General features: G+C 42.3%; 1 protein-coding gene and 1 pseudogene across 1 annotated transcript in view; both read left to right on the forward strand.

Annotated features, from left to right (window-relative positions):
* FBXO36 (F-box protein 36) overlaps positions 1–12570 on the forward strand; it is a 101086-nt gene that overhangs the window by 58369 nt on the left and 30147 nt on the right. The gene's annotated exons all lie outside the window — the stretch shown is intronic.
* Positions 11500–11901, forward strand: LOC133083999 (lymphocyte antigen 6E-like; annotated as a pseudogene).

Genomic DNA, 12570 nt, shown 5'->3' on the forward strand with positions numbered 1-12570 from the left:
TACTGAGCCTGCACTCTAGATCCCGTGAGCCACAATTACTGAGCCGGCGTGCCACAACTACTGAAGCCCATGCTCCGCAACAAGAGAAGCCACCACGGGGAGAAGCCCGCACACCAGAACGAAGAGTAGTCCCCACTCACCGCAGCTAGAGAAAGCCCGGGTGCATGGCAACGAAGACCCAACGCAGCCAAATAAATAAATTAATAAATTAAAAAAATATTCAAATTATCAATTGCTTGAATTCTTATGCATTTTGGCATTCATTTAAAATCTCTACCATTTCTTTTAATATCAAGGTTTGCATGAGAAGCAGTCTTAATCAAGTAGCATTTGGACTTAATAATAGAAATTGCCCTTCAATTTCCCCTTTGTTTTTTTCTTACTCAATGTGAAGGTTTCAAACATAAAATGTAGACAGAATGTTTTTTAAAAAAACTCCCATGTGTCCATAACCCGGTTCAGTAATACTCAAAATGTGGCCAAAAATGTACACAAACCTACTGTTCTCACTGGATTATTTTGAAGTGAATCTCAGTTGTTGCATCACTTCATCCTAAACTATTTCAGTATGTGTCTCTGAAAGGACTCTCTTTAAACTCTTCAATAATTATTCCTTAATAATAAACTTTTAAAGCCAGAAGGCACTTTAGAGATTCTTATTTTACTAGGAGTAGTTAACAATGTTATTAATATTAATATCAAGCACTTTCATATACATGTTCTCATTTTATTATTATAATATTCTTGTGTAATAAATAGTATTATTCCCTTTTCTCGAATGAGATTCAGAATGGATGTGACTTTCCCAGGTCCCACAGCTAAGTACTGACATTGCCAGGCCTAAGCATTGAGAATAGAAAAAAAAATCTTATTTTAATTTCATTTTATTTTATTTATTTATTTTTTGTTTGTTTTTTAAAAATATTTATTTATTTACTTTTGGCTGCATTGGGTCTTAGTTGCGGCACACAGGATCTTTCGCTGCAGCGCGCGGGCTTTCTCTAGTTGCGGCGAGCGGGGGCTACTCTTCGTTGTGGCACGCGGGCTTCTCATTGCGGTGGCTTCTCTTGTTGCAGAGCACAGGCTCTAGGCACGCGGGCTTCAGTAGTTGTGGCACGCGGGCTGAATAGTTGTGGCTCACGGACTCTAGAATGCAGGCTCAGTAGTTGTGGCGCATGGGCTTAGTTGCTCTGCGGCATGTGGGATCTTCCTGGACCAGGGCTCGAACCCGTGTCCCCTGCACTGGCAGGTGGATTCTCAACCACTGCGCCACCAGGGAAGTCCAAAATCTTACTTTTAAAAGGCACGCTCTGGGTGGGTCTTTGATAATCAGCGTTGTTAAAGACTTTCTCTTATTTAACACTATAGCATGTAATAGTTGTTTTTTAAGAGAGAGAGTAGGTTTGGTTTGGTTTTGCTTCCTTAAATAGTTAAACATCTGGATTGATTGCACTCAGGTTTTGATACTATACACATCTTATTTTGTTAACTCCTTTATAGAAAGTATTTATAAAATTCATTATTGGCTTGAAAAGAACCACGTTGAAGAAAGACTGTCCACTTTTCATTGAATAAAAATCAGTCTAGGCAGGCCTTACTTATTTAATTGTGGGATAGACAGGTTTCTGCCCAGATAGCTATAAAGTAAACTTCTGTAAAACACATTTCGTTTTCAAGTTAGGTTCCGTTTTATTTTCTAAAGCACAACAGTACCTAATCCAGAGCTATATGTCTAGGGAGTGCTGAATATTTGTTGACAGACCATGGGATTTTTCTGATTGACTTCGACAAAAACCTGGAGATGTGGGTTTGGGCCAGAGAGATGGGAGGTGATCGTCTTTTGAGTAGAGGCTTAAGGGCCAAACACCTGTCTCTTGCATCTCCCTTGCCCCCTAGTTAAACACTGACGGTGAGGGTGGGGCAACATCAGCTTCAGGATGACCACTCGTGGGTTTCCTGATCCTGGAAGAATAAACAAGAAAGCGGGAATTTATGAGTCTGACAGAGACCTGGCTTCCTGCTGGCTCCCCAACCGCATGGAGAGAGGAGAGTTGAGGAATTCAGTGGAGGAATACACCCAAATAGGCTTTTAAAATTGCAGTTTTGAGAGCTGCAGTCTCGCGCCAGGAACAGCACAGAGATACCAAATTAAATTGGCCTGGCAAGTTCAAAGGCATCTGCGTCTCACTTTGTAGCCTTCCTACAGCACGGGAGTCTTGGCAGAGGGAAAAACTCCAACCAACACTGTTGTTCTTCCATCTCTTCCCCCTCAGTTCTTAGGGAATCCCTCAGAAAGCCCAGAAGAGGGGTGCGCTGTGGCACAGAGCTGGGCTCAGGGGTCGGCGGCCAGGTTAGAATCTCTGCTGCCTCTGCCGGGTTCTGTAACCCCCTCCGTGAGCCCATTTCCTCCTCATATCTGAGGGTCAAATGCTTACTCGATGTGGTCGCTTTGAGCTTTCAGTGACCTGACACGTGAAAGATATTTAGAAAGGCGCACAGTACAGAATCAGCTCTTAATCGTTGTTTGCTGTTATTAAGTTTAGGATGTTTGGATTTATTTTGCCCCACTCCCTCCTTATCATATTCCCAAGATCCCCCCAAAGTTTTTTCATCCGAAGTCTTCTCTTGCTAACATCCTAAACACCAGCGGCATGTTTCTAGGAATCTGGGTCAGCCTTGGTGTCAGTCCCGACACAGGACCAGAACCGTGCTCTCTTGCTTCCTTGGCCTCTCAGCAGCACTAGTTCAGGGGTGACGGTTTCTTCCCTGGCTTCCGGGAGCACCTCGGTCTTGGTCCTCCTCCTGCCTCACTGGCGTCTTCTTGGTCTCCTTGCTGGGTCCTCCTCATCTCTCCAGATCTAAATGTTGGGGCCCAGGGTTCAGCTCTAGTGCCTCTTCTCTTGTCAGTCTGTACTTACCCCCTGGGGGATCGGATCCAGTCTCTGGCTTTAAACGCTGCCCATAAGGGGATGAGTCCCAAATTGGTATCTCCAGCCTGCGCCTCTCCCTGGAACTCCACACTCAGATATTTATCTAGCTGCCCCCTTGATATCTCCACTAGTGTATCTAATAGGCTCTCAAAGGTCACGTGTCCAAAAATAGCTCCTGATCCTCCCTCTGCCAAAATAAGGCCCCAAATCCTAGAGTTATCCTTGGTTCCTTTCTTTCTCTTACATGTTCGATCTAATCCTTCAACAAAACCAGCATCTGAACTGTGTTCCTCTGTGTGCATGCCCCTCCCTGGGGGTCTCTCTGTGTGTCTGAATTTCCTCTTCTCATAAGAATACTAGTCATGGGACTTCCCTGGTGTCCAGCAACTAAGACTCTACGCTCCCAATGCAGGGGCCCTGGGTTCCATCCCTGGTCAGGGAACTAGATCCCACATGCCACAACTGAGAGTTTGCATGCCACAACTAAGACCAAGTGCAGCCAAATAAATAAATATATATTTTTTAAAGAATACTAGTCAGATTGGATTAGAGCCCACCTATATGACCTCATTTAACCTAATTACCTCTTTATTTTTTTTTATTTTATTTTTTTTTTAGTGTTTCCATTAGTCTTTCAAACACCCTTCCTAATTACCTCTTTAAAGGCCCATCTCCCAGTAGAGTCACAGGCAAAGGTACTGGGGTTTAGGACTTAAATATATGAATCTGGGGGAGGTGAGGAGGGCACAATTCAGCCGATAAAAAAATTTGTACTTTCCAGGTAGCAAAAGTCCTATAATCTGTAAGCAGAGTGTATCTTTATTAAGTTAATAATTAATGATTATATTGGTTTCCTATTGCTGGTGTAACAAATTACCACAAATTTAGTGGCTTAAATGATAAAAATGTATTATCTTACATTTTTGGAGTGCCGAAGTGTCACTGGGCTAAGATCAAAGTGTTGGTAGGACTGTGTTCCCTCTGGGGGCTCTAGGGGAGGGTCCATTTCCTTGCCTTTTCCAGGTTCTAAAGGCTGCCTATTCCTTGGCTCATGGTCTCTGCCATCATTTTCAAAGCCAGCAATGGGCAGTCCAGTCTTTCTCATCCTGACACTGCTTCCGGGTTCACATCTCCTTCTCTGACTCTGACCCTTCTGCCTCCCTTTTTTCCTTCTAAGAACCCTTATGATTACATTGGGCCCACCCAGTTCATCCAGGGTTATCTTGCTATCTCAAGATCTTTAATCACATCTGCAAAGTCCCTTTTGCCATGTAAGGTCACAGGTTCTGGAGATTAGGATGTAGGACATCTGAAGGGGTGGGGAGGAGTGGCAGCATTATTCTGCCTACCACGATGATATATGTCACAACAACCTAAATTATAAAATCAAAAACATTGCTGATCTTTTTTCTAGATTTTTTTGGTTTTGTTTTGTTTTTTGTTTTTTGTTTTTTGTTTTTTGGCCACGCAGCACGGCATGTGGGATCTTAGTTCCTCGACCAGGGATCAAACCTGCACCCCCTGCATTGGAAGTGTGGAGTCTTAACCACTGGACCGCCAGGAAAGTCCCAGATTTGTATTTTTAAAAGACAAAAATCATATATTTATTATTTTAAAAGTCATCCCTACACTACAAAGTATAGAGAGCTGTTAGCATGGCAATTAAGGGTGTTGCTTAATACAGACTACCTCTGTTCAAACTCTGGCTCCAAATCCACTAGGTATGTAACATAGGGCAAATTATTTATTTATTTCTTTATTTTCTTGGCTGTGTCGGGTCTTAGTTGCGGCACGCAGGGTCTTCGCTGAGGCATGCGGAATCTTTCATTGCAGTGAGAGCTCTTCGCTGCGGTGCGCGGGCTTCTCTCTAGTTGTGACGTGCAGGTTTGTTTCTCTCTCTAGTTGTGGTGCGCAGGCTCCAGGGTGCATGGGCTCTGTAGTTTGCAGCACGCACGCGGCTCTCTCATTGAGGTGCGCAAGCTCAGTAGTTGTGGTGCATGGGTTTAGTTGCCCCACGCATGTGGGATCTTAGTTCCCTGACCAGGGATTGAACCCGAGTCCCCTGCATTGGAAGGCGGATTCTTTACCACTGGACCACCAGGGAAGTCCCTGGGCAAATTATTTAATCTGTTTGGATCTCAGTTTCCTCAACGGTCGATAATGGAAATAATAATAGCATCTACCTCATAGGGTCCTTATGAAGATTAATTGAATGAAGTGCTTACAATTTGCCTAGCATATGATAAGAACTCAGTAAATTCTAGCTATTACAAGTTTTTAAAATTTTTTAATTTTTTAATTTTTTTTATTTTTTTGGGCTGCGTTTGGTCTTCGTTGCTGCACGGGCTTTCTCTAGTTGCAGCGAGCGGGGGCTACTCTTCGTTGCGGTGTGCAGTCTTCTCATTGCGATGGCTTCTCTTGTTGCGGAGCATGGGCTCTAGGCCCCCAGGCTTCAGTAGTTGCAGCACATGGGCTCAGTAGTTGTGGCTCACGGGCTCTAGAGCGCAGGCTCAGTAGTTGTGGCTCATGGGCTTAGTTGCTCCATGGCATGTGGGATCTTCCCAGACCAGGGCTTGAACCCACGTCCCCTGCATTGGCAGGAGGATTCTTAACTGCTGCGCCACCAGGGAAGTCCCTAATGGGCATTTTCAAAAGCCTTTAGGTACATTCTGGGACGTGTTTATCTTTGCACAATTATGTGAGAATGTCAATAGCATAGATTCTTAGTTGTAGAATTGCTAGGTCCAAAGATATTTACATTATAAATTTTGATAGGTACGGAGTATATTATTTGAGGGGTGAATTCTTTTTTTTTTTAATTTTTATTTTATTTTATTTTATTTTATTTTTTAATAGTGAATACAGAGAGATGTCAGAGGAGCTAGTTAGAGTAGCAAGTATTAAATTTTTATTTATTTATTTATTTATTTATGGCTGTGTTGGGTCTTTGTTTCTGTGCGAGGGTTTTCTCTAGCTGTGGCAAGTGGGGGCCACTCTTCATCGCGGTGCACGGGCCTCTCACTGTTGCGGCCTCTCTTGTTGTGGAGCACAGGCTCCAGACGCGCAGGCTCAGTAATTGTGGCTCACGGACCCAGTTGCTCCGCGGCATGTGGGATCTTCCCAGACCAGGGCTCGAACCCGTATCCCCTGCATTGGCAGGCAGACTCTCAACCACTGCGCCACCAGGGAAGCCCCTGAGGGGTGAATTCTTGAAAACCTTGTGTAAGTCAAGGTTAACTTGACAAAGATGGTATTTCTGTTAACCAGCTTGAGTAGCACTGTCAAGGATGTAGCACAAATGCCATCTACAACTCATTTGACCTCTGTAATTATGCCAACTTTATAATTATGCTATTTTTGAAAGAATTTTAAATTGAGCGATTTACATTATTTCCATGTTTGTTCATAAAATGAGACTTCATTAATATTTTGATGTCACCATATTTAAATTCTGAGTAACTGACAACTTAAATAAGATGCCAGTCACTTCGCTATACTCACAAATTGCTCTCCCAAAAAGTGTGTATTAAATATTAAAGTACTGAATATTAATATAACCATCCAACAGGATATAGGAGTTTTCTTACACCTTTGCCATCATTAATTAGATATTGTTACTCTTTTTTAATCTGTTCCAGTCTGATGGTGAAAATAGTATCATGTTTAATTAGCATTTTCCTGAAAACTAGTAAAAATCCCATCATGTTTAATTGCCATTTATATTCTTTTTGTAATTTGCCTGGTTATACTCTTTGCCCATTTGCCTATGAAGTTTGAATTTTTTTCTCTGAGACCTTTAAAAATCTGAGAAAACATCTATAGATATTTCCCCCCTAAGCTAAATAGATTGGAACAACCAGAAAATTAGCTATCGGAAATATTTTTTAAAATTTAATTTACGGCAAAAATGTGCCCGTATAAACTCAATTGAAAGTGCTCACTCATGGACTGAGGTTGAATCCAACCTAAAAATAAGTTGTTTTCCAACTTATATCCATTTTATAAGTTGTTGTCCATTTTTAAGTTGGTTGCTTAGATCTTCAATGAGTTATAAGTGGTGGTTAGGTATTTAGGCCAATCCACAAAAATCTCTGTGATAAAACCAAATGACCTCAACAACCATATTTTCTGAACCAAATGACAAAGTTTTTTTTATTTCTGCTATTGCATGTGAAAGGAAATGTGGGAGATACGGTTTAGATGTCAGAGAATTGAAATTTCCATGGATGTTTAGATGATTTATTGGGAGAATGGGACAATGTTTGAAGCGGGGACTATAATGGAAAATTGATATTATTAATAAATACTAATATCCTGAAATATTGGCCTGAGTTATAGATCCTAGGAATATTGGTATGCCAGGAATCAGAAAGTGGGAAAGAATGGTCCTTACCTTCCTCCCAAATTTGTCTGGCCACATGCCATGGATCCATAATCCATTTTCTCTAGGTCCTTTCTTGAGGCCCATATCTCAACCTTTGACCTGGAATTTCATTTTCTCATGCTTAGCTACCATCTCTTTTTTTTTTATATTTGTTTATTTATGGCTGTGTTGGGTCTTCGTATCTGTGCGAGGGCTTTCTCTAGTTGCGGCAAGTGGGGGCCACTCTTCATTGCGGTGCGCGGGCCTCTCATTATTGCGGCCTCTCTTGTTGCAGAGGACAGGCTCCAGACGCGCAGGCTCAGTAACTGTGGCTCACGGGCCTAGTTGCTCCACGGCATGTGGGATCTTCCCAGACCAGGGCTCGAACTCGTGTCCCCTACATTGGCAGGCAGATTCTCAACCACTGCGCCACCAGGGAAGCCCCCAGCTACCATCTCTTAGTCTATTCTTCTTCTTCTCTTTGCTCTCCCTAACCAGCTGCTCCTTGTCTTCAGCCTGAATCTCTAGAATTTCTAGAGACCTGGGGTCGGGCTCTATGGGTGGAGGGTTAGGTGGGAGGGGGGCAGAAACATGGGAGCCTGCTCTGGGCTACAGAGCAGGGAAGACAGATCTAAGTAAGGCTCTCATATTTTATCATTTTTTATTAACTTTAGAGATATGAAAAAAAAAAACCCACAAATAAATGCATGTAGTAAAATAAAAGATGAATCAGTTTAAAAAGGATAGGTATAGACCACCAGAGGGCAGACAGCAGAAGCAAGAAGAACTAAAATCCTGCAGCCTGTGAAACAAAAACCACATTCACAGAAAGACAAGATGAAAAGGCAGAGGGCTGTGTACCAGATGAAGGAACAAGATAAAACCCCAGAAAAACAACTAAATGAAGTGGAGATAGGAAACCTTCCAGAAAAAGAATTCAGAATAATGATAGTGAAGATGATCCAGGACCTCAGAAACAGAATGGAGGCAAAGATCGAGAAGATGCAAGAAATGTTTAACAAAGACCTAGAAGAATTAAAGAACAATCACCTAGAAGAATTAAAGAACAAACAAACAGAGATGAACAATACAATAACTGTAATGAAAAATACACTAGAAGGAATCAATAGCAGAATAACTGAGGCAGAAGAACGGATAAGTGACCTGGAAGACAGAATGGTGGAATTTACTACTGCAGAACAGAATAAAGAAAAAAGAATGAAAAGAAATGAAGACAGCCTAAGAGACTTCTGGGACAACATTAAACGCAACAACATTTGCATTAGAGGCGTCCCAGAAGGAGAAGAGAGAGAGAAAGGACCCAAGAAAATATTTGAAGAGATTATAGTCGAAAACTTCCCTGACATGGGAGAGGAAATAGCCACCCAAGTCCAGGAAGTGCAGAGAGTCCCAGGCAGGATAAACCTAAGGAGAAACACGCCGAGACACATAGTAATCAAGCTGACAAAAATTAAAGGCAAAGAAAAATTATTGAAAGCAAAAAGGGAAAAATGACAAATAACATACAAGGGAACTCTCATAAGGTTAACAGCTGATTTTTCAGCAGAAACTCTACAAGCCAGAAAGGAGTGGCATGATATATTTAAAGTAATGAAAGGGAAGAACCTACAACCAAGATTACTCTACCCGGCAAGGGCCTCCTTCAGATTCAATGGAGAAATCAAAAGGTTTACAGACAAGCAAAAGCTAAGAGAATTCAGCACCACCAAACCAGCTCTACAACAAATGCTAAAGGAACTTCTCTAAGTGGGAAACACAAGAGAAGAAAAGGACCTACAAAAACAAACCCAAAACAATTAAGAAAATGGTAATAGGAACATACATATCGATAATTACCTTAAATGTGAATGGATTAAATGCTCCAACCAAAAGACACAGGCTCGCTGGATGGATACAAAAACAAGACCCATCTATATGCTGTCTAAAAGAGATGCACTTCAGACCTAGGGACACATACAGACTGAAAGTGAGGGGATGGAAAAAGATATTCCATGCAAATGGAAATCAAAAGAAAGCTGGAGTAGCAATATTCATATCAGATAAAATAGACTTTAAAATAAAGAATGTTACAAGAGACAAGGAAGGACACTACATAATGATCAAGGGATCAATCCAAGAAGAAGATATAACAATTATAAATATATATGCACCCAACATAGGAGTATCTCAATACACAAGGCAACTGCTAACAGCTATAAAAGAGGAAATCAACAGTAACACAATAATAGTGGGGGACTTTAACACCTCACTTACACCAAAGGACAGATCATCCAAACAGAAAATTAATAAGGAAACACAAGCTTTAAATGACACAATAGACCAGATAGATTTAATTGATATTTATAGGGCATTCCGTCCCAAAACAGCAGATTACACTTTCTTCTCAAGTGCATACGGAACATTCTCCAGGGTAGATCACATCTTGGGTCACAAATCAAGCCTCAGTAAATTTAAGAAAATTGAAATCATATCAAGCATCTTTTCTGACCACAACGCTATGAGATTAGAAATCAATTACAGGGAAAAAAACGTAAAAAACACAAACACAAGGAGGCTAAACAATACGTTACTAAATAACCAAGAGATCACTGAAGAAATCAAAGAGGAAATCAAAAAGTACCTAGAGACAGATGACAATGAAAACACGACGATCCAAAACCTATGGGATGCAGCAAAAGCAGTTCTAAGAGGGAAGTTTATAGCAATATAAGCCTACCTCAAGAAACAAGAAAAATCTCAAATAAACAATCTAACCTTACAGCTAAAGGAACTAGAGAAAGAAGAACAGACAAAGCCCAAAGTTAGTAGAAGGAAAGAAATCATAAAGATCAGAGCAGAAAGAAATGAAATAGAAACAAAGAAAACAATAACAAAGATCAATAAAACTAAAAGCTGGTCTTTGAGAAGATAAACAAAATTGATAAACCATTAGCCAGACTCATCAAGAAAAAGAGGGAGAAGACTCAAATCAATAAAATTAGAAATGAAAAAAAAAAAGGATAGGTATAGGATAAAAACAAGTTTCCTTCTGATCCCATGTTCCCGTTTCCCATGACAACCATCATTAACAGTTTCATATATATCCTTTGAGAAATGGTCTATGCATATATACAAAATATGTTAACACAAAAAGAAGAATCTTATACATTATGTTCTATACCTTTCCCTTTAAAAGTTTTTAAATTCAGAAGTATCTTAAACCCATATAAAAGAACTGAAGATAATATTATAGATACCCAACACCACTAACATAAGATTTTAAAATTTGTCACGTTTACTTCATTTTATTCAAATTATCAAATATATTGGTGTTGATAATGGTAATTTGTGCTTTCTCTCTTTTTTTTCTTGATCAATCTTGTTAGGGGTTTATTTTTTATTTAGTTTTTGAAAGAACTAAATTTTAGCTCTGTTGATTTTCTCTTTTTATTATTGGTTTTTGTTCATACCTATATTATTTCCTTCTTCCTACTTTTCTTAGGTCTGATTCATTTTTCTTTTCCTAGCTGCTTGAGATGAAAGCTTATTGTTTTCAGCCATTTTTTTCCCCTAAATTTCCCATAAGTGCTACTGTAGCTATATTAGATAAGTTTTGATAAGTTGCATCTTTATTCTCATTCAGTTTAAAATATTTTCTAAGTTCCATTTTGATTTCTTCTTTGATCCATAGATTATTTAGAAACATTTTACTTGAGTTCCAAGTAGCTGGGAATTTTTTGGTTATTTTTTTTTTTTCATGTCCAGCTTAATTGCATGTGATCAGAAAATCTACTCTGAATGGTTTTAATTTTTTTGAATTGTTTTTATTTTTGTCATCCTTTCTCAGGGCCATAAGAATCTTCTCTTTATTATCCCAGTTTTAATATACATGCTGTTGAAGTGAGCACCATATTTACTTAATGTCTTTTAAAAGCATTTAAAAATTACATACAATATATACTCAAATTTCTGCCCCTCACCTGTTTTTCCTCTATTCCCTTCTACTAACTGTTCTGAAACTGGTATCATTGCCAAGCATATTTTATTTTACAGAGTCACAAATACATAAATAATATATACTGGGGAGTGCGGGCTGCACTTGGGCTCGGGGGCAGGCTTGACTGCATGGCCGGGCCGGGGACCTGTGTCCGCCGGCGAGCAGGGCTGACTTCTTCGGCTTTGTGAGACCCCAGGCAGGAAGCCAGCCCCCTCCTGAATGAAGGTCTTCCTGCCGGTCCTGCTGGCTGCCCTCCTGGGTGTGGAGCGAGCCCACTCCCTGGTGTGCTTCCCTTGAGTGAATAAGAACAGCAACTGGTACTGCCTGAAGCCCACCGTCTGCTCCGATACGGACAGCTACTGTGTGACTATCTCTGCATCCGCTGGCATCGGGAACGTGGTGGACTTTGGCTATACCCTGAACAAGGGCTGCTCCCCGATCTGCCCCATCCCGAGCGTCAACCTCTGCGTGGCGTCCGTGGGCAGCCACTGCTGCTAGAGCTTCCCGTGCAACATCAGTGCGCCGACGGTGGGCTGCGGGCCAGTGCCACTGTGCTGGGCCTCGGGCTCCCGCTCAGCCTGCTGTCGGCTCTGCTGCGATTTGGCCTCTGACCGCCGGGACACTGTGCCTGGCCCAGACTCCCAAAGCTCAGGAAGGAAGGAAAGCCCAGCCCCTCCGAGACGTAAGAGGATCTCGAAGCCTCCTCCTCTGATTCCTCACCCTGCTGAGCCCACCCTCTAGGCCCTGGGGCCCCCTAGGTCCCCCCTGCCCCCTGCACCCACACACCTGCCGGCTGCCCTTACTTCCCAGTCAGCCTTCCAGGGGGGACCTGGGAATGGAGCCTGAGGGTCCCGGAGTCAGAGCCGCATCCTAGGGACGTGCTGGGAGGGGCACCTGGTCCCAGGCCTGCCCCTGTCCAGGCCCTGTCCGCCCGCAGGTGCAGAAGATGTGCTGTGTGGACAGGCGTGTGGTCCGTGTGCCCTGCCGGGCGTGGGTGAGTGTGTGGCCAGGCCTCGGCCTGTGTCGGGGGGAGGGGATGGGAGTAAGCGTCAGGAGTCCAGCATCCGCAGCCCCTAGAGCCCCAAGCGCCAGCACAGAACCCCTTTCCCCTGGCATCTCTGCATACCACATTTCACTCACTTCAAGGGCAGCCTTTTGGAAGACAGCCCTTCCACTGTTCCCGGGTCTGGGCTGCTGACCCAGGAATCTGCTCGCACCCCGAAATCCAGCTGCCCTCGGCCCCCTCCCTCCACCGCCACACTGGAGCCCTCCTGCTGCTT

The sequence above is a fragment of the Eubalaena glacialis genome, chromosome 1 (assembly GCF_028564815.1).
Source record: "Eubalaena glacialis isolate mEubGla1 chromosome 1, mEubGla1.1.hap2.+ XY, whole genome shotgun sequence".
Lineage (NCBI taxonomy): Eukaryota > Metazoa > Chordata > Mammalia > Artiodactyla > Balaenidae > Eubalaena > Eubalaena glacialis.